The following is a 22,837-nucleotide window of genomic DNA, read 5'->3' on the forward strand; positions in this document are numbered from 1 at the left end:
ACTACGTCCGTTCCATTATAATACAAGTTGTTTCTCGGTTTGAGTTTTCCAATGACGTTATTTACTCGGCCTTTGTAGTATGGATGGAAATTTTACTTTAAAGAAATCAGATGAATAATCCTCTCAATGCCATCTCTCATTAATTATAGATAATAGACTCATTGATTCACTTTGTTCAAGTTTTTTAATTACGTAATCGGAAATAATTAATGGTATTGAAGTGCTAAGTGGTTGAACTATGAATTTCTTCCTCTCGAACTTTTTATCTATACATTTAACACTTGATTTGATGAAGAATGGAAAGATCGCAAAGGACCTAGTTGGAAAATAATTTTGTGTATAGCAAATTGTATTTTGCTTAAATCTTTTTAATTTAGAACGTTTATTCAGTAAAGTAGAAGGTGGTTAATAGACAGTTACAATAGATGATTATTAGGTACTTTTGCCTCTGCAGCTTTTGGATATAGCTCGAGTTCTAATTGGAATAATAAATTACGAACTTTCTTACACAGCCGTATGTAGTTACATAGATAAGGTATTTCAAAAGTTGCAGTTGTTGCTTTTATAATTAAGTGTCTAGACCAAAAAGCAAGCTAAAAAAATAATACCAAATACTTTGCTAAAAATATAAAAAATCATAACGCAGATAAACGAGATTCCTCTCGTCTTCTCTAAAAATAACTTATCTACCTTGACCTTACTTTACTTGAGCTCAGTTTCCTTTGTTCTCAAACATGACAATGGACAAACTACGCGATCAGTAGTTATGAATCGCGAGACGTACGCACTTACGTATCGAATACGTATAAACTGCTCGCGAAAATTGTTCAGCACGAAAAGTTAACCTGAAGCAATGTCATCTTTACGATTCGGAGCAAGCAGGACGCAAAGGCGAGTGAAGTCAAGTTGAAGGCATGTGTAGAGCGATGTGATAAAAGAGCGAGCGAAGAGCGCGCGCTGCCAGTACGGAGCACTCGTGCACGCCGATCGCAGGCGCAGTGACCGTTGCCGCATCGCGACACGCGCGCGATTCTCGCCTTTACTCGCAACCCTAGCGCCCCCACTAAACGTTTGTTATTCACGTTGCACTGGACATTCGCTGTCCAGTCCACCGTCAAACTGTGTTTGTGCTTTACTCTGCAACCGTCTGAAAGGAACCGCGCCGTTCCACCGAAACGGACGCCCCAGGTGAGACTAATGATGATACCGACCATAATTATGAAATCAGCTTGCGTCGCCTCAATCATGTGATGAAGAGAACGTGTCTTTGAATCGCAACTATCCGCACTCTAATTCGTAGTTTAGTCTAAAATTAAAATTAAAATTGCCACGAAATTTAACCTTAGAAAAAAATGTGGAAATTTAACCTTAAACCAAACAAACTGGATACGAGTCGATATGTAAATCTTGCAAAATATTTGAATATTTAAGCGTGGTCAATGAAATATTAATATCGACATTGACTAAATTATTTAAATTATACTATATTCTCATTAATAAGCCAAATTGCTGATGAGACTCTTACGTCCTACTCAAAACGACCCGTTGATCAAAGGTCAACTCTACAAGCAAAGATCAAATGAAGTTAATCTTCTGGAGGGAACGCCCTATGTGAAAATGAGCTAAATAACACATGACGTGATGCTGTTAATCAATTAAGGTGGCGAGATTTCTCAATCATAAACATTAATTACTTACAAGTATAAGACAAAAATCAACTCTACACACGAACAACATCACTTTTGAACGCGAAGGACACGACGTAAGTACTTGCATGAACGACATTCATTGCGTAGACGGGCACATTCACGAGGAGCAACATCAAGAGATATTAGTAGAAAACGTGCAATAAACGCAACAGTCTAAGAAAGGAGGTTCGTTTTGAAGCCAAGGATTCACCAAGGCGTTCTGCAGACGTTAGTATTCGCCGCGCGTGTGACGGCGCAAAGCGGTGGACGTGTGACGTAAGGTCACGTCGCCTGGCCACTGACATGACATGAGATTAACTCTACTCCCTACTATCGCTTTAAAGGCTATCAAAGGTGCATCACTTAATTTTTTATATCGTTGCACCTAAAACGTCAGTTGCATTACTCGATTTTTTCTGAAGCCATACGTGTGAATCGGTACATAAATTGGCAAATAACGCACATAGCAAATACAGCGTTTCCGTCAACGGTTCTCATATGTTAAAACGAGACTTTGCAGAAACTTTTATTAGAGAAACAAATAGATATGATAAATTAAAATATATTGAGAATGTTAAAATTATACGAAATGTAGGTACCTATGACGTATTTATATAAAAAATAACAAACATTAGTTTAGTTCAAACATTAGTCGAACTCATTTTTATTGGAACACTTACTTTGCTAAGACAGTCCCTGTGTGGATTAGCTAGTGCATGGCAATTAGGATTAGTCTAAATATTTCGGCATAAAATATAAGTAAATCATAACAATATTTTACTTTTAATCTTAAATTAAGTTATATTTTAGTTGTCCTGGTTAAAATTATATCAGATACTTACTTATTCCAAATGTAGTTTCCAGAAAACTTCCAAACTTAAACATAATTTGAATAAAAATATTGAAATCAAAGTCCACTATCAAGATTGTAAATCTAATTAGCAGTCTATTACGAATACCGATAATTATTTGGATAAATACGCCATACCTTTATTAGTTTTTGTTATAGACACATATAATTATGCTCATGTGACCTATTGACAAACATCCTTTTATGCTAATCTCGTGGCAATTAAACCGAAGGAGAGATTGATCCACACGTTATGAAAACAAAAAAACATATATCACATGTATTTTTAATGATTAGGTACCTATACTTGAAGCGGAATAAAAAACAAAAAATTTGGTAAAACCCCAACCATAAAACATTACGTCCGTTGAAATCAACAGCATTTTTTTGTTTCAATTTTACAATAAATGTTAAATAAGGGTATAAAAACAAAGCTCATTTTATTTTTCGTACCGCTGCAATTAAGATCATTACACTAAGTAACTTAACTGCATAATTATCCGGATATAAAAACGGATATTTTGCAATAAAACACAACCAAGGTCTGCGTATCATCGGTAGTCAATGTTCCTCCGAATTGACACGTAAACGGCAGAAAAATGTTTAAGCAAACATTTCTAGTGACGGTATCGACCAAAGATTAAGTTGATGTGATGAAGGCTATTAAACTAAATAAGGAAAGCTAACATCGGAAATCCTTGAAGGCCAGTAAACGAGTTAAGCAAAAAAAAAAAAAAACCGCGAACATAGCTTTATCGAGTTAAGGCTGTTTATTGGTCACCGCTGTAGCTTCCGGAAATTATTATTATTCAGTGAGAACTTGATCTATATTTCGGCTACATTGAACCAGCTTATAGGTCACATTGATTAATATACTTGTTAACATCTGAGTGACACATTCATAATTTTTTGACATTCATTTCGCGCGTTTTCGGCTAGTGAACAAGCTTTGTAACATTGATTAATATTCTAATGTTAACATCTAAGTGACACATTCGTAATTTTTGACACTAAATAGGCACTTAGCCTTATTTGGTTTCCGCTATTTTTACACGGTAACCATAAAAACCAAATAATCATACTATGTCGGAGCATGTTCCAGTAATCACAGATTGGGTTTTGAAGAGAAAATCATGTAAAAACGATCACTATTCCTTATCTTCACTTATGATTGACAAAAGTTGCAATTGAGTTCGCCTGTGAGTTTAGGTCCATTATAAATAAGAATAAATATATAAAAAATATAAAAACAAATTTAATATATCAAATTATATTTTTTTATACATTCTCTGTCTTGTCTTTATTTTCCGAGATATCGAAATATGCCAGCGACGATCAGTTTCGTCACGTCGCTAAGATTACAAATAATTTTATTACCATAGCCAAAAGATAATAATCAATAATCATAGCCTTTGATTATGATCTTTCATTGGTTTTTTATCAAAACTCATACAAGATGGTAATGCTAGTGGACCACGCAGTGCATAGCGGATCTCCGAAGTAGGAAAGGTAGACACAGGAACGACGAACGGAACCGACGTTCAATTTGTCCGTCCCTTGACGCTTAATCAATGCCGGCCATATCGGTATGTATGCTAATGCATTGATGACTATGACAAAGCCGTAGTGCCACAACTATTACTATAAATACAATTGTATTCTTATTAACAGACGCCATTAAGAGCAATTTTCTAACGTCAAATTATGTTTAAAGTTAAATCAAATTGGAATTTATTTTGATTGTTTATCGCTTTATTTTCTTGTTGTTTCTATTTCTACGGATCTTTTGTCTTCTAAAGGTTATTGCGTTTGCATACATATTACTTATTAAAGTAATATTTCGTTTTTTTATTTTATCCTTCTGCTTTATTTATATTTGTATCATCCGTCTCTTCATATTACGATGCCCTAGCTTATTGTTTTACAACAATATGGTTAGTGGTTACCCATATAAGCTACGTGAATATGTTGTTATTACTCTCTATCTACTTCCATCCGAAAATTCAATTCGTAATATCCTATAGAATATTACGGATTAATTATACAGGAATTCATAATATTATTATTTTTCTTCTCAATATATTATTTGCGCTTTTTCCCATCGAAGTGGCTACTACTTGTTCATTTTAAAATTAATTGGCTCATGACAATACTCAATATATTAATGAAGAATTAAAGGCAATTTCTAGAATATGTTATTCTATTTTAATTTGTATATTTATTTTATTTACGTATTCATTGTACATGAATAATGTAACAATGAATGGCATGTAATGCACAGTATTTATAAGTATTAGATAGATAGAACAATATGTCATGGTAAATTAAAAATTATATTACACTTAACCTTGTTAATTCAATAAAGACTAAACGACATTCAAATGGCTTCAACGACCAGAAACCTTTGCAAACTTTAAAAGTTTGTAGGTACCATGTTTATTCTTAAAATATAAATAAACCAAGTGTCACTGTATTTATACATGTATATATTTTTAAACTGCTTAACAGATTTCAAGGAAATTATGTGAACGGGTATAGTTGGTTCCTGCTTAAAAGATGTTTCGCCGGTGGATAGGTGGCATTGCTGTTGAGATCTATTTTTATAGCAACCACCTGCCTCGGTATTCACATTTTAATACTTAAAAGACAGATTTTGTACATGTTTCCATTATTCCATTTATAACATTTCCATTATTACTAGAACACTCCATAACGGATTGTTGACTTACTGGTAATATGGGTTAGTGACCTGACAGTCGAATTTTTACATCTGAAGGCCTCTGGCGAGGTTTTACGACTGTTACATTTCTCATACCATTCTGAAATTATCACAGTCCGTACTTTGATGTATTGATTGGACTGAATCTGCAGAATTTTCCAAAATATTTTTGAAACAATGAACCAAGGGCTCTGCAGTCGTTAGGTCAAAACTGATCCTCGATACTATAATTACAATTTTCTCTCATGAGCTCCATCTTGAAATGCTCTACCTAAGCAGATAAACATGATATGAACGTGACATTTCAGTAAGAGCGAAGTATAGAAGTAATCATATAGTATAATACAATTTACTTTATCTTCAACTACCTATACACAATACTACTACGAATGGAGAATGAAGCAATAAGGCCGCTACAAGAACAATGATCAGTATTCATAAATGTTTTTAAATCTGAACATGTGTAAGAAACTCAATATCCACAACATTACTGACGAATCACACTAACATGAAAATTGCAAACACAAACTGACGTGAATTCTCAATCCTTGAAAGACCATTATCCAATAGGAAGCGCTCTACAATGGCATAACACTGTTTTATGGAGTATTTTTAGCTTCAGAAGTTCACGATTTGTTTGTCCACGCCTACTTCACTAGCTTCGTTTTCAATGTCGCGTGTCGAAGGAATGGTCAGATGGGTCGCGGCCAAATAAGGATAATCATTTAATGGTGTATGAAGTTAGGGATCACGTCCGCTATGGCCTCGTACGATCGACTAACGCCTGTAAATGTTTACATTTTGAGCCGGCGACGGTGCGCGACGTCTACCTGCGGCGCAACGACCAGTGATTAGTTGCAAAATGATCGCAGCCGAATTGAGTTCAGGGTCGAGCGTGTTGCCTCCGGGTGTTGCGCAAACGCATCGCCAGCGTGCGCGAACCACCGGACACCCACCTTATCGACGTGTCCCATCTCGAAAGAGTTACGTCAAGCGATGAATGTTCTCGCTAAAGATATAAACAAACGTCAACGATGTGTTAAATTTAAAAATCAAGTAGTATACGACAATGGGTTACTGACAGTTACTGTGGATGACTTCGATAGTCACTTCATTGTATTCTGTATACCCTGTACTGTATTGTATACGTCATTTGATGTGTTAACAGTTATATGAAAAGGGTGCCAGTATTATCGAAAACCTACAACAATAGTCTCTAATATTCCCTAGTTACTCGGTCACGGTACAACTACTATTCTGAGGTCCCCGTGAGGTTATCAATGTCGTCAAACATTAAACTTGGCAAATTCCAATTACGCGTTTCTTTCGTAATACATTTTTATAAGATTGGCACGCCCTGAATAATATGTATATTTGTAATTACTGTATTCGTGGCAAATGCAGGTATGCGCGACGCGTTTTTTCGGTTTAAATAATTAGATAATTTTCCGTATTTAAAACTAAGTCCAAATTAATTGCTGTTCTATTTACTAGCTCCTAATTATAAATACTGAATTTTTTAACCGTCTCACACCTTTTTATTACAATAAAATTATCTTACAAGAAATAAGTTAATTTATGTTCATTTTAACATATTGAAATCATGGTTTGTTACTATCTCACGTATTAAGATAACATTACTGATTAGATCAAAGATAATTTAGTGTCTTCAAAAATAAAAATATAAAATGATTAGACTAAATTATACTCAGGGTAAAATGTATAAGGTCGTGGCCGATAAATATTCCGGTTATCTAGACACGAATGTGGGTTTAGGTAAACCACATTACTGGAATACGTAATCAATTATATTATCAATACAAATAAAAATGTCTGTTTGTTATAGCGATTACGCATATTTTTCAAGTATACACGCTGTAAGCTACATATTGCTTAACTTAACATTTTAACTAAAGTTGTGACTAGGATAAAACAATATTACTAAGTAATTGAATATGTAGCGGTTAACGAGATCCTTAAGAGCTGTTAAAATTCACAGCTTTTACATAATACAAGGTTACACATGTATATCAGAAGCATATGAATACCCAAGTAAGTACACAATCATGGTCTACTTTTATTTTCGTAATTGTGAACTGTTTTCAATCACACTTATTTATTTAAACAACGAAACATATTTCGTGGTTGTTTATAGATTAGTATGATTAATTAAAAAGTGTTTTAAAAAAGTCGGTTAAATTCTGTTATTAGAAATTTTCCAAATAGTTTTCCAATTTTAAAACTCAATATTGATTCAAGCTAGCCAGCCTACTAGTTGGGAACTTGGCCTCACAGTCTGGGAATCGGTAGTAAAAGTCTCAGGCACCTCAAGTTTTTCAATTATGTTTGTACAAGAAATTAATTATTATCAATTGGTATACTCAATATGAAAAACATCGTGCGGAAATCTACACGCCTAACAATTCTTAAAAAAAAGTTCTCAATGTTGTATTAACTCTACCAATTCGCACTTGGTGTACTAGGCCCTAAACCTTTCTAAGTCTGAAAGGAGACCCATGTCCAGCAGTGGAACTCAATTTTTTTCTGGTTCACTTCTATGTGATCTTACCTAGATGAAATTACTTTCTTGAACCTATCAATTATTACAATCAGTTCATTGCCCGTCGATACATCATTTTTGGTGCAAAAGACTTTGAAAGTGAGGACTTTTCTTGATATTTCCGGTCCTGATATGCCCTTGTGTTACCGGAACAGTCATTTAAATAAGCGCACGCTGACATTATAAAGTTAAAATTACACCACACATTTATCGTGGAAGTACTAAAATACGTAAACATAGTTCAAACCCGGCCACGGCGAGGGACAACTCGAATCAGGTAATTTAAATTGTAATCAACTCTACTTTTACATTACCTTCTTTTTTTTGTTTACGAGGTGGAAACCTTCAAAAGGTACCCTATGCCGTGGGAGCGACACGGGGTTATGTTTGATTCTTACCGCACTAATGCCCCCGGTAGCCGTCCTCCGCGCTGCGTAGAGGACTCCGGGATCTCCAAAAGAACGCAATCGGAGTCCTCTTAGCACGTTGCCCCGTCGGGCTCCGCCCAGGTGAGCATGACACTCGCCACTCCGTCTGGTGTGCACGACGGTATGCGACACTTACCGCCGTCCTTCTCGGGGTCGCTGGTCGGGCGGTTCGAGCTCCCACTCTTGGCACCCACAACCCCGGAAGCCCCTTTTAGTCGCCTCTTACGACAGGCAGGGGATAGCGTAGCCCTATTCTGCTCCCGGAACTACAGGGACAACTTTTACGTTACCTTACTCAACATTTAATATATCACCTGTTGTTACATGACTTCGTAACCATAATCCTTTCTTAGCGCCTACGTCATAAAATGAAGCTATTGTCCATACATCTAGCTTCAGTAGTTTAGGCGCTGCGATGATTAGTGAGTCAGTGACTATCCTTTTGTTTTATCTCTATAAAGATTAAATAAGCAGTGTAATTTCGACTTTACACGCCGGTCTAGGGTTGAAATCCCAAGTAAAGTGCCTATTAGAAATTAAAATATCATATGATCAACAGTGGAGGAAGACTTAGTGAGGGAGCATACATGCCCGATCGATTTAAAAAAGTCTATCATTCCGCATTTGGCCAAATCCGTTTCATTCTCAAAAGGAATTCTCGAGCCCAGCATTGAGATAGTAATGGGTTGATCATTATTACATACATACTTTAAAAAATACTTAAAATTATAACACGCGTCATAGTAACGACTTTAATTAAATACTTTATATTAAACCTCTTTAATATTTATACAAAGATCAATGTTACTCGTGTTACACTGACGCTCAATAAGATTAAAATCATTCAAACTTCTTATTGTGATAGTTTTAATAAAAAATCAGAATTTTGAAACTCGTTTCGGAACTATTTCGCCAATTTGAGAATTTAATTAACTTCATTTACGACCCATAAATATGGCCGTTATTCCAAGAACTAGTTTGTGAATACTTAACAAGATTTTGTCTAGGTAAGATTTAAAGTAACTGTTTTTTAAACTCACATGATCAGAACATACAATATTTATGGCGTACCTAATCTTGAAAATAGTTAAATTAATTACAGAATGTAGCTCTACGCATAGTAAGTAACATACAATATTTTAGGCAAAATAGCAAGAAAGGCTTATTATGTAAAATCTGAATTTTCGATTAAAAAAGCTTTCATGGCTATTTAAGCAGTTTATTTTGTACCAAAATGCAACACATTTGTGGTTAGCTTCAGGCAAACAATTGTTCTAAGTACATGAAGTTGGTTACAGTGACCGCTTCTTTCTAGCAACATAGGGCACATGCTCGTTTCCTAGATTAAATTTATTTAAAACATGGTCCTAACTTATTATGATGTAGCTGTAACGTTCTATCCTTATAGAATAGCTATGGAAATACTATAAGTATTGGTACGGGTACATAATTATTACATTCAACGTTACTAGATCAAAATAATTACGTGATTTTAAAAATCAAATACGAAATAGGATCATAAACACTATAGCTAATTAATTAAAAAATATCCCAAACATTTCTTTATAATCAGCGTTTAATATTGCATCTAAATCACCATATTTTATTGTATGAAAAATGAAATAACGTAACGAATTGCGAAAATAGGTTAGTCGGTGTTATATCTTTGGAGGATATAATGGTGCCACTCACCGATTTATAATATTTTTAGAGATGGTCGTTAACTCGTTACTTCAACTTGCTTCAACTGAACTTTTCATCGGACGGAAGTTATAGAGAATAGACAAAGTAGACAAAGGAACATAGATACGATTGCACAGACTATACACGGCACTATGGTCCAGATTATAAGAAAACCGCCACAGACTAAATAACCGCGTAACAGATAAACAAATAAACATAGTTCAGGTCCATTCACATTTGCGCGGAAACATATTCCCGGCCGTTGAAAGCTATGCTTTCAACCTCGTAACTCTTCAGCTGTGGGCAGAGGGCACAGGCGCACCAGCGGCCGGCGCACGCAACCCTTCGCGGTGCGGACATCAGCGATGCGCGCAGTCTGGTCCGGACCGTGGATAAGGCGCAGCACTCGCCCGAGCCTCCATTGCAGCGGAGAGGAATGGTCCTCCGAGAGCAGCACTAGATCACCAACATTGAGCTTGGACGTGTCCGTGCGCCACTTTGTTCGCTGCTGTAGCTCCGATAAGTATTCTCTTTGCCACCTTCTCCAAAAATGTTGCCGTATCTTCTCAAGACGCTCATGACGCCTTAGCTGGTACTCCTTACAGTCATCAAGGGCAGGCGTAGGCAGCGCAGTCAAGGGCCTCCCTATGATAAAGTGGCCTGGAGACAAGGGAAGAAGGTCGCTGGGACTGGAAGAGAGCGGACATAAAGGACGGCTATTCAAGATGGCCTCTACTTGTGCAAACAAAGTAGAAATTTCTTCAAAGGTTAAGTGGCTATTGCCAATGACGCGTTTTATATGATGCTTAGCGGACTTTACCCCGGCTTCCCATATACCCCCAAAATGAGGAGAATAGGCAGGAATAAATTTAAAACTTATGCTTTGATCACCTGCAAAATCAAATAGAGATTCCTGAGATTGTTTAATGAAATTTCCTATTTCCTTTGCGGCGCCTACAAAATTGGTACCGTTGTCGCTAAATATTTCCGTTGGTTTCCCACGTCGGGCTATGAACCTTCTTAGGGTCATTATAAAAGCTTCCTTCGTTAAATCACTAACAGCCTCTAGATGAATGCATTTATAGCGCAAACAGATAAATATACATAAATAACACTTGATGACGCGACTGCCGCGGCCTTTGCGGTTTATAATGTAGAATGGACCGGCAAAGTCCAAGCCAACAGATAAAAAAGGATAGCCCGGAGTTACTCGCTGGAAAGGTAAGTTACCCATTTTGGGACATAATGTTTTACCCCGCAGGCGCCTACATCGCACACAGATATTAACAGTGCGTCTTGCAAGATGACGCCCATTTACCGGCCACACAATCTCTCTCACAGAAGCTAATAACAGCTGCGGACCAGCGTGCAAGGTACGAATGTGTTCCCTTTCAAAATATAATTTAGTTAACCTGTGTGATGCATGAAGTATAATTGGATGCCTTTGTTCATATGGGCAACTTGATACCTGAATCCTTCCACCAACTCGAATCAAGTTATTTTCATCCATAAAAGGAGAAAGAGATAGTATTTTACTTTTATTATTTAATTGATTCCCACTAGCAAGCGTTAAGTACTCGTTAGGAAATGATTGATTTTGAGCAATAATGCATAATGCATGAAATGAGTCACGTAATTCGTCCACTGTTAATACCCCTACACGCCTTTCATGGGGATGTTTCAAATTGAAAATAAATCTTTTAATGTATGCAACCGATCTTTGAAGTTTATTAAGAGATGAATATTTTTCAAAATTAATAATAGGTTCATTTACAACAACTGAATGTGCCTTTATTTCTGGTAAAATTTCTGAGTCGTTGACCTTTAGAATTGGCCACTCCGATTCATTTTGGAATAAAAAGCTAGGCCCAGTCCACCAAAGGTCCATGACCATTAAAAGTTTCGCTTCTATACCCCTGGAAATTAAATCTGCAGGGTTTGAGTCAGTGGGTACATATCGCCAAGCCCCAGGACTAGTTAATTCCACAATCTCGCTGACGCGATTCGCGACAAATGTCTTTAACCTGGATATGTCTCCCTTTATCCACCCTAGCACAACGCTCGAATCACACCAGTGAACTATCCTTCCCGGCCGATACCGTATTGAGTTAATCACAGCCTTCGTAAGCTTGGCGGAGAGCAGGGCGCCCTGCAGTTCGAGGCGCGGTATTGTAGTAGGCTTTAAGGGCGCTACCTTGGACTTAGCACACAGCAACTTAATAGAGACGTCACCATTAGAACCAATGGACTTCATATAAATACAAGCCCCATATGCGGATTGGGAAGCATCACTGAATGAATGCAGTTCTATACACTCAGGGGTATCTCCTAATACTAGCCTCGGAATATGCAAACTAGCTATGTACTTTAAATTATCAGTGAATTTAATCCATTCATTCTTTATCTGCACTGGGACAGGCTGGTCCCAGTCCAACCTTTGTTGCCAAAGTTTTTGTAACATAATTTTAGGTATAATGACAACAGGACTCAACAGGCCCAATGGGTCGAATATTTTGAATGCGCTTGACATAATTAAACGTTTAGTTATGACAGTATCACTACTATATGAAAAATCATTTATGGCAAAATGAAGGGTGTCACTGGATGGAGTCCAGCCAAGTCCAAGAGTGCTCGACGATTCACTTATGGTCAAATTGTCCTGCATGTTCATATCTGCAACCTCATCAACAATTAAAGAACAATTACTTTTAAATTTCCTGAGATTAAAACATCCAGACCTTAATGCATTTGACACAGAGTGTAATATATACTTTAATTGTTGTAAATTATCAGACCCTGTTATTAGATCATCAACATAAAAATCCCTTTGAATGATTTCTTTAATGAAATTATCATCTTGTTCTTCTCCTATTTGCCAAAGACAGCGTGTACTGAGATAACTAGCACTTGAGGTACCATAGGTTAATGTACGCAATTTTAAAGTTTTTATGGGCTGAGATTCATCCTCCCTCCAAAGCATTAGTTGTAAATTACAATCCTCCTCTTTTACTAATACTTGGCGATACATCTTTTCTATGTCACCAGTAAGCAAGTATTTGTATTGCCTACAGCGTATTAAAATACCAAAGAGAGAGTCTTGAACATTTGGACCGACCAGTAAAATATCATTAAGTGAATATCCAGATGTGGAGGCAGCTGAACCATCAAATACTACCCGGAGCTTAGTGGACTCACTGTCTTGCTTCAGAACTGCATGATAGCACAGATAGTAACACGGAGCACTATAAAAGTTATTTTCAGACTCAGATAGATGCCCTAATTCAGCATATTCTTTAATAAATTTAGCATATTCTAACTTAAACAATGAATTTCGCTTTAATCGTTTCTCCAAATTAATAAATCGTTTTTTAGCTAATTGATGTGTGTCTCCCAGGCAGTCAGGTGTATCCTTTAGCGGTAACTTCACTGTAAACCTACCTGTCATATCCCTAGTAGTATGAGTCGAGAAATGCTTATCACAATATTTATCACTTTCACTCATTACCTTACCTTTGGGAACTTCTTCTAAGTCCCAGAATTTTGTTAAAGTTTTATTAATTTCAGCCTCACTGGACTGCAACTTTGATACAATAGCATGATTGCAATGCAATTTTTTGTTTACAGATTGAATAGAACCAGACACTATCCATCCTAACTTAGTACTTCTTAGTTTGAGATTATTAATTCCTTCCCCTACAGAGCGCTGCTCATTGCCTAACAGATCCCAAAAAATATCAGCTCCTATTAAGACCTCTATTGGGGCTGGCTGATTAAATTTCGGATCGGCTAATTGAATGCCATCAGGCAACTTTAGCGAGCTAACATCGACAGGAGCCTTTGGTAAAAAGCCTGTAAGTTCATTCATTACCAGACATGACAACATTACTGTGAAATCTGAAATTATAGATTTGAGTTGAACGTTGCAACTCTCAACTACATTAGAAGCAGTTGTATTTCCTATACCTATGACCTTTAGTGAGTCAATTGGGTTGCATTTGAGTGCTAATCTGATCTTTAGGGATTCAGATATGAAAGACGTTTGGCTACCACAATCTAACAAAGCTCGAACTTTCACCTTTTGATGGTTAAATGGATTCATCACTTCTATCATGGCAGTAGACAATATGATTTGATTGTTTTGATTTGAATAGTTGACAATTGTCTCTTCTTCTTGGTTAAGAGAGACAAAATGATTGGCTGAAGGAGATGGACGGTGCAACAGGGTATTATGCCTCTTTGAACACATCATACAAGGACCCATACGACAATCATCCTCTGAATGACCCTGACGCAAGCAATTTTTGCATAATTTGAAATTCACTACATCCATCATTCTTTCATCCACTCCTTTGGCCTTAAAAGTAGGACAATCATATATCCTATGGCCTTCATTACAAATAATGCACTTAAATTTTTTAAGTTTTTTATGGTTATCATTTTTATTGTGCATACTAGCAAATGATTTTGTGAAATTATTATGACCTTCTCTTTTATTATTATGTGTAGGCACAGACCGCGCAGGCGCGCGCGTTTTTGATGCGATATCAAATTGGTTACGATTTAAAGACTCTAAAACATCGGCGCGATCAATTAAAAATTTGCAAAATTGATCTAATGTAGGTACCTCTCCTTCAATACTGTTACGATATTCCTCCCATTTAAGTAAAGTATTACTGTCCAGTTTAGACGTCAGCATAAATATTATTATTATATCCCATTTATCTGTTGGCTGTCCAAGACTAGCTAAAGCGCGTAAATTTTTGGTAATGTGATCAACTATAAAACGTAATGACCTTTCTGACTCATGTGGCATTTGTTTTATGTTAAATAAAGAATTGAGGTGTTGGTTAACTAAAATTCTTTTATTGTTGTAGCGATTGCACAATAGCTGCCAGGCTTCGCTATAGTTAGCCTTAGAGACTTCTAGATTAGAAATAATTCTGGCCGCTTCACCTTGCAGATATGAATTAAGATAGTGAAATTTACTTATTGGTGAAATGCGATCATTATTATGTATTAAATTCTCAAAAGTGTCCCTAAATTCCAACCAACGGAAATATGAGCCATCAAATTTCGCTATTTGTATCTGAGGAAGTTTAAGACTAATTTCTTGTTCATCCAAAACAAAAGATGCATCACGAACAGAATTCCGTCTCTGCTCGCTTTCATTTCGCCTAGTAAAGCTATCCACTAAGTTTTTTGCAGTAGCTATATTCATTATGACATCTGTTTCAATAATCTCCCGTTCCTCAATCTCTGCTGATAAATTGTCCGGGTTTAAAATCTCTATTTCATTCTGCAAATCGTCAACCCTGACAGATAATACTTCAAATTTTGCAAGTTTTAACGTTAACTCTGTTAATTGAATATTAGTTAATTCTTTCAAATCTGATAAAGTAGATAAATAATGCTTAAATTTAGTTATTTGCCCCTTTGCAGAAGCCCTTTTTGTAATTAATTCTTTAAAACGTTGTTTAGTATCAGCATCCATTGCAAATTAAAAGTATTATCACTTAAATTTTATCACTTTTAGACTAACCAGAGATTTATTAATAACTTAGTGAATTTAGATTGCTCACGCTCCTCATTTAGGTGGTACTTGCCGCACAGGAAACCGAAGCTGCAACTCAGCACCGCTGCAGCCCGCACTCCGCCGGTGCTGCAGCAGCTGCTCTACGGTCGCTGCCGTCTTACGCCGCGGGCATGCGACACCTTGCGGCCTGGAATTAGTCGGCAAATACTCTAAATATTTGATAATAATGAGATTTGCTAAACAGCGAAATAATTAAGACGTGTAACCGAAAGATTTAAACCGAGAACCAAACTTTAAATACGTATTAACGAATATTTAGGTATACAAATTGCAACTTACTTGCTTAAATAGTTGGGAAAATGAATGAAATTACTAAATTGATAGCCTGAATGCTTGAAATAGGCAATGAATTTAAAAGAAACCTAATTTAATTTTTTTACTTGTCGGGTAGGTGCCGCTGAAAAAAATGCCGCCATTGCGGTTTTTCTGTTGGCGATAAATTACACGAAATATCTTTCAAATATATTAATATCTTGAATCGTGCTAAAGGATTTTGGGTTAATTTAATTGTTTGGACAGACCTGGAGGAGGGAAAGGCACACTTATCTTTCGGGTGACCGCCGCCGCCGCTGCACGATGTCACCCTGCGCCTGATGCTTCTTGTTTTTTGATATTTGTTCAATCTTCACTAGTTTTTCCCCTCATGGGCCACCATGTTATATCTTTGGAGGATATAATGGTGCCACTCACCGATTTATAATATTTTTAGAGATGGTCGTTAACTCGTTACTTCAACTTGCTTCAACTGAACTTTTCATCGGACGGAAGTTATAGAGAATAGACAAAGTAGACAAAGGAACATAGATACGATTGCACAGACTATACACGGCACTATGGTCCAGATTATAAGAAAACCGCCACAGACTAAATAACCGCGTAACAGATAAACAAATAAACATAGTTCAGGTCCATTCACATTTGCGCGGAAACAGTCGGTAATTGTTAAAAGTCAGAAAATTCAAGGTGTTCTCATAATGAATGCTTCGCACAATTATTTCGTTTTGGATCGTATAGTATAACGAAATTCGAGTGGCAATTTATTAAATTATTTCATACGTGTTCACCCGCGCGGCTCCCAGGAGTTCTGATGATAGGAGGCTTCTGATGATAGTACAGTTTTAAATATTTATGCACAGGGCCGGTGCCGTAAGCAATCTTTGTAATCTCAGTAAGATTTTTTTGTTGCAAAACGTGTGAAATTCATTACGCCGTTTTCTCACGTTAAAGAAATAAATATTCCTAGCCTATGATGAGTACCCGCTACCTAATAAAAATATCGATTTCGCGTTCAAAATAATCTAAAATCATAAGTCATGAGTAACTCCCAATAGCAAGAAACTGATACGTTTGAGTTCCTCCCTTTATAGTAATTTAGGTGAAGTTTGTTCTAAAAACGTACAAGAACGTTAAATTAAATAAAGGTTCAAATTAATTATTAACGTCAAAGTAACAAATAAATAATTATTTAAGACAAATAAGATAAACAAGTAAGATATAGTAAGATAGTAGATAGACGTAAATTATTATGTAGAACCATACTTATTAGATAATTATCTTGGACCAAATAAATGATATACAGTAGTATAATATGATAATAATTAGTAGATACTACTTGTATTTCATAGAAATAAATACTTGCCGGTAAAATTCCACTTGTTGACATTTTTACTTCACTTTTGAGGTTAGTGATTTTATAAATTAACTAGCAGACTTATCTTCTGGAGTTGCAATGCAGGTGTGATCAGTTTCAGGTAGAACCCTTGCTTAGTAGATGATTAGAGATATTCATGAGCGGCAGTGACCACTTATGCTTAGGCTGGAGATGGATATGTACTACATACTCGTTTTCTACTTCAAAATGAAATATATGATAATCAATAATTCATAGTAGCTCACTTAATCATTGATTACTAACTTTCCCAAACAAGAATAAGTAGTAGTCATCGTCAACCCATTATTGTCCCACTGCTGGGCATGGGTCTCCTCTCATTATAAGAAGGATTAGGCCATAGTCCACCGCGCTGGCCAAGTACGTATTGGTAGACTTCACATACCTTTGAGATGTTTTTTTTATAAATTTTTCAGGTATACAGGTTTCCTCACGATATTTTCCTTCACCGTTTAGCATGTGATAATTAATTTCTAATACGCAAGGAGCAGTACCTACCTACATGTAAATCTTTTCTGGGGACGGACTTACATCTTTGTAAACTAAACCAGCTGGAGCACTACCATGAGTTTACAAAAGTATTACTCGCTAGCGACTGCGTAAAATAAATGTATGAAAAATTGTACAGCGCCTCTGGTGGTTACTCGTAGAACTAAATTCCGTAGTGTGAGCCACTCGTAACGTAAAAAACCTATCGAAATCAAATCGCTAGCGAATGTCATTATGATCTATTGCCATACAAATTCGGTCCCATGAGTCATTAATTTGACAGACGTTGTCAAGAAATACCGTAACGATAGTAGTTATGTTATTCACTACGAAATGACAATAGTTTTCTATTTACAATTTCTATAGTGGCGTTTCTATGCCAACTCATGGTAGTGCTAATGTAGTATAGAATACTTATCTAAAACACGTGGTTAAACTCACTCGGCTGCTTTACAACACGCATTACCTCAGTTCTCCAGGAAGAGTGATCGCCAGTCAAGCAAAACTGTTATGAAAAGTTATGTCTCTATAAGCCAGGCGTTATAACGTCTATCGTATAAGAGGTACATTTACCTATATTTCTTTAATACGTGGTATAATTGATCAGCTCGACTTTTGTAATTATCGACGATATTTAACAGATGAACATCCGTTACTACATGACAATAAATCTATTTAAGTTTTCCCTGCTAAAGGTTGAAATTTCCAGTACATACGAACTTAAGAACTGGCGTAGGCGGATCACATTTTTCAGCAACACGACTAACTAATTGCCCATCTCCCAGTTTCGTGAATGTCTTTTTATTTTTGAAAAGGATAAATAATATTATTTATCCTATTTTTAACACGACAAAAGAACATCATGTTATATATCAAACTACATACATTATATATTTATGTATTACAATATAATATAAAGCTTATGTTTATCTATCGCTGCCTTTTGTATTATATTAGAGACTCGTTCAGAAGTTGTATTTAATTAAGGTGTATTTTCTATTATTCTTTAGTTCTAGTTCTACAAACCTGAATTGATGATTAATTATTGTAGTTACTTCCACATTACATTCAAAGGGATCTTACGTTTTTATTACTTAGTAAACCATTAAAATAACCATCCATTTGTATTTCGTTATCACGTGTAATATATCTATTTATATCGTGTAATTCTTATGCAAGAAAATAAATGTCTTATGAAATTTCAACCGCACAGCCTAAATTCGTCTACAATGCAAATTAAAACTTTCCAGTGAATGAATTAAAGATACTCAAGCAAACATCCAAATATAAGAGGTATATATGTATATCTTATTTCTGTAGTCCCGGGACTAGAATAGGGTATCCCCTGCCTGTCGTGACTAAAAGGGGGCTTCTGGGTTACGGACGACAAGAATGGGAGCTCGAACCGTCCAGCAAGCAACCCCTAGAAGGACGGCAGTATGTGTGGTCGCATCCCGTCGTAAACACCAGATGGTGTGGGAGAAGCGAAAAGTGCTCCCCAGGGCAGAGCCCGATCGGGGCATCGAGCTTGGAGGACTCCGGTTCTGTTCCGTCGGAGATCCCGGAGTTCTCCAACAAGTTGAGGACGGCCACCAGCGGGGATTTAGTGCGGTAAAAATCACACATAGCGCGGCTCCCACGTCGTCAGGTACCTTTTAAAGGTATCCCTCTCGTAAACAAAAAAAGAATATATATATATATATGTATATATATCTGTTTTATTTAAAATTGTGATAAGTATAACGATTATTAGTATCGTATGCTTTCACTGCAAGCGTACCGCGTAGCCGATACGTTAATTGAAAGTTATTTTCAATTACTAAACGGAGTTTTCGACGTCGAATGGCGTGCAAGTATGCGCCATTGTCAATGCCAAGACACAAACATAACTAGTGGGGTTAGTCAACGTGTTTGTAACTGTATTATACCTACTGTTGTGAAGCGAACGCTTCAGTCTAGTCATGCCTGTAACTGAGTGAGTTAGCATTATTTGTTACGAAACATACTTACATCGATCTTTATTCATCCGCTGATTTTTTGCAATAATCAATGGAAGATATAATAATTTGACATTTTAGGGAAACTTTTCGACAGTAAATGAAATAGGTAGGTTATTACTATCTGACAGTACAGGTAAATATAAACAAGAGTCACTGCTATGTAGCCTATTAGCGGTCTAAGAAAATATATTTTCAAAGGTGTCTATTAATAATAACATTCATTCATTGGACTCAAAATAAGGAAGCCCTTACCTTCTACATAGGTAATAATTATATTAGATCCATAAAAGCAGGGGTTGCAACAAACGGCATGAATCACCTTAGAATTTTCCTCATACGCTATCCTTAAGTACAAAAGCCTAGACATATTACCATAAGCTTAGACTATTTATGCGTTAAGATATGCGTTTGTAATCTTTTATTTATGCCAGTGCCACGCCGCCCGAGGTACGCATCAGGGACATATGTAGAATGTCAATATCATTCGGGCTTCCCCACTGTCTTTGAACAACCATTCCAATGACTCATCGCGAATTAACTGCTGCTTTTTGAAATATAACAATATTTCAACGTTTTAACTGTGCCGCAGTAGAACGTGATGATCTGTGTAAGATACAATTGGAATACATAAACACTCTACATTTATACATTAGATTCAGACTATTACTCAGTGAGATTGCTTATTGTGATGTCTGGTCGGAATCAAATTCAGGACGCTGTGAGACATGGTGATTTGATTGCGCGTCTGTGCTTGTGTAAGATCGTGTACCCAAACATATTCTACTTAGTAATATTTTGAGCTACTTTATGTTAAGTGTAGAACAGCAGTAACTTGAAATTGTAACAATTAGGCGGGCTTATATTATGTATGTTGTAGACTTTCACACTTAGTCCTCAGAGGTAGCAAAGCATATGTTGCCAATCTCAGATAGGACTCTAATCTTCTCTGGGGTTCATTACAGATGTCCATGGGCGCCAGTAGTCAATTACTCGTTTGATACTTCGATATTATAAAAACCCTATATTTACCATCCTAAAAACTGCACGACATCCAAAAATAAAATTACTTATAAAATGCAATACAGAATGCAAATAACACAAAGACCGTATAAAAACAAGTACCTAAGTACAAAAGAATTAAAAGGATAATACAATAGAGGAAATAAAGAAAAAATACAATCTAATGTCAATATTACAATGCACTAATTATCGCATGAACTTCACTATGAATTCGTAATTAAACATTGTCAAAGGAGAATATAATTGTTTTATGGTCACTTCTCCGAGGTCCGCTAGCAAGGTCCGAATGAAGGCACTGCTTCCTCATTCAAGTAGTTATAATGTATCATCCTTACCGTTACGTTTGTTCTAGAAATTGAACTTTATTCTGCGAGCTACTTACGCTTGTTATTAATAATAATCAATCTATCCATGTTCTGTCCATCAAAGACAATTTCTGCTTACTTAAAATTTCAAATTTATTTGTTCTTAGAATACTATTGTTAGAATTGAATTCATATAGAAATTGACAAATGTTAATCTTTGTTAAATAAAAAATGGATAAATTGATTTATTAATATTATTGGGCCTAAGTAAGGACTACGGAGCATTTTCGATTATTTAAAAAAATACGTTTACCTATTTCTTATTCTGTAATCTGTTTGTTCAGAAAACCAAACCATGGGCTCCCATACGACCGTCTAAAAAGACTTAAAATTGCATTATATAAAACTCCTATTAGGTATTAAGACTACTCACATGATTTAGAAAATCAGAGGACCTTGTATTTAATCACAAATCCACCACCACTTTCCACCTACCATTGCTCAATAGATATTACCAATAGAAACGAACTCATACAATGAAGAATCAATAGGATTATATTACACGAAACATTATGAAACTTTGGACCGTGTAACACCACCACCACAGCTATTTCTGTCTTATTGAAAGTGTAACCTGCTGCGAGAAGTAATTATAGTGGCTTAAAACCTGGCCAATCGATTTGAAGGCCCCATGTGCGATTCAAAGCACATCCGATTTTTCGAAGTTATGTTACAGCTTTGTCTTCGCAGGCAGGAATGCAACTGACGTGGTAGTAGCTCCGGATGTACCAGAGCCACATCTATTGTGTATCTGTGGTCTGGGTTGAAGAGTGTGGTAAAGGAGAGTCTCTTGTAGAGCGTTATTACTTAGATCTCAATCTGTAGCTGATCTGATATTAGGCGAAACTTAATATACCTACATGGTTGATTAACGATGTACATGAGTAGCAGCAGCCACTTATCAATAGGGGTATGTTCCATTACTGTATCTATTAAATTTAAGTGTAGATTAAGCTAAAAATCTATTAAACATATAGTTCTATGTAAATAACTCTCATATTCATTATGGAAATAAAAATGTGTTCTTAAAATTATCGTAGCTTTCAGAGTTACTTTGATGCTCTTAACCTTATTTCACGTTCCATCATCTTATTATTGTTTGTAAAATATTTATAGCAGAAACTCTTAAAATGGAAACATAAACAAAAAAGATTCTTTGATGAACTACGACGACTAATAAACAATCTTTGACGATTTTTTAAAGATTTGTCACAGTAGCGATAGGTATTTGAGCAAAAAGTAACGTAAGTGTAACATCAGTCTCTACTATTTTTTCCGTGAAAGTCCCGTAAAATCACTTCAACGAGTATTTTTATATAGTGTTTTACGGCTTTGGCTTCTTGCCTTTCAGCCAAACTTTTTTTACCGACAAGTAAATTGAACTTTTAATAGAAATACTTTTAATAGACAAGTTTATAGTTTTAATTTCATATCATCCAGTATTTACTTAGGCAAAGAGAAATTCAGTTATTTTATTATACTTAGCCAAACATATTAACTTAAATTATATGCAGGTATATACGTAGATTATTTTACAAATTATTACGCGACTTATGGACTTTTATAATTATAAGACCTCTGTTACGTTAATTACTAAATAATCTATATTATAACAATAAAAATATAATATGAATTAAATTAAAATTAACTAAAATTAAAAAATAAATTAAACTTATCAGATAAAGATGTCACATTGTTAGTAATTTTCCCCTACATGTTCTCTATGTTAAATATTGAGAATATTATGTCAATAATGTGCATAACAAATGTTCA

The 22,837-nt window shown here is 35.8% G+C and overlaps 1 protein-coding gene across 3 annotated transcripts in view; it reads left to right on the forward strand.

Moving 5' to 3' along the window:
- Positions 1-953: 953 nt before the first annotated feature.
- The window catches only part of LOC140750992 (very long chain fatty acid elongase AAEL008004), a 48,807-nt gene continuing 26,923 nt past the window's right edge, over positions 954-22,837 (forward strand). For all 3 annotated transcript variants that reach the window (XM_073084775.1, XM_073084773.1, XM_073084776.1), the window contains exon 1: positions 954-1,188. The gene's annotated coding sequence lies outside the window, so the exon portion shown is untranslated. The remainder of the gene's footprint in view (positions 1,189-22,837) is intronic.

The sequence above is a fragment of the Epargyreus clarus genome, unplaced genomic scaffold, assembly GCF_041222505.1.
Source record: "Epargyreus clarus isolate Ecla_fem2 unplaced genomic scaffold, WU_Ecla_fem_2.2 ptg000021l, whole genome shotgun sequence".
Classification (NCBI taxonomy): Eukaryota; Metazoa; Arthropoda; class Insecta; order Lepidoptera; family Hesperiidae; genus Epargyreus; species Epargyreus clarus.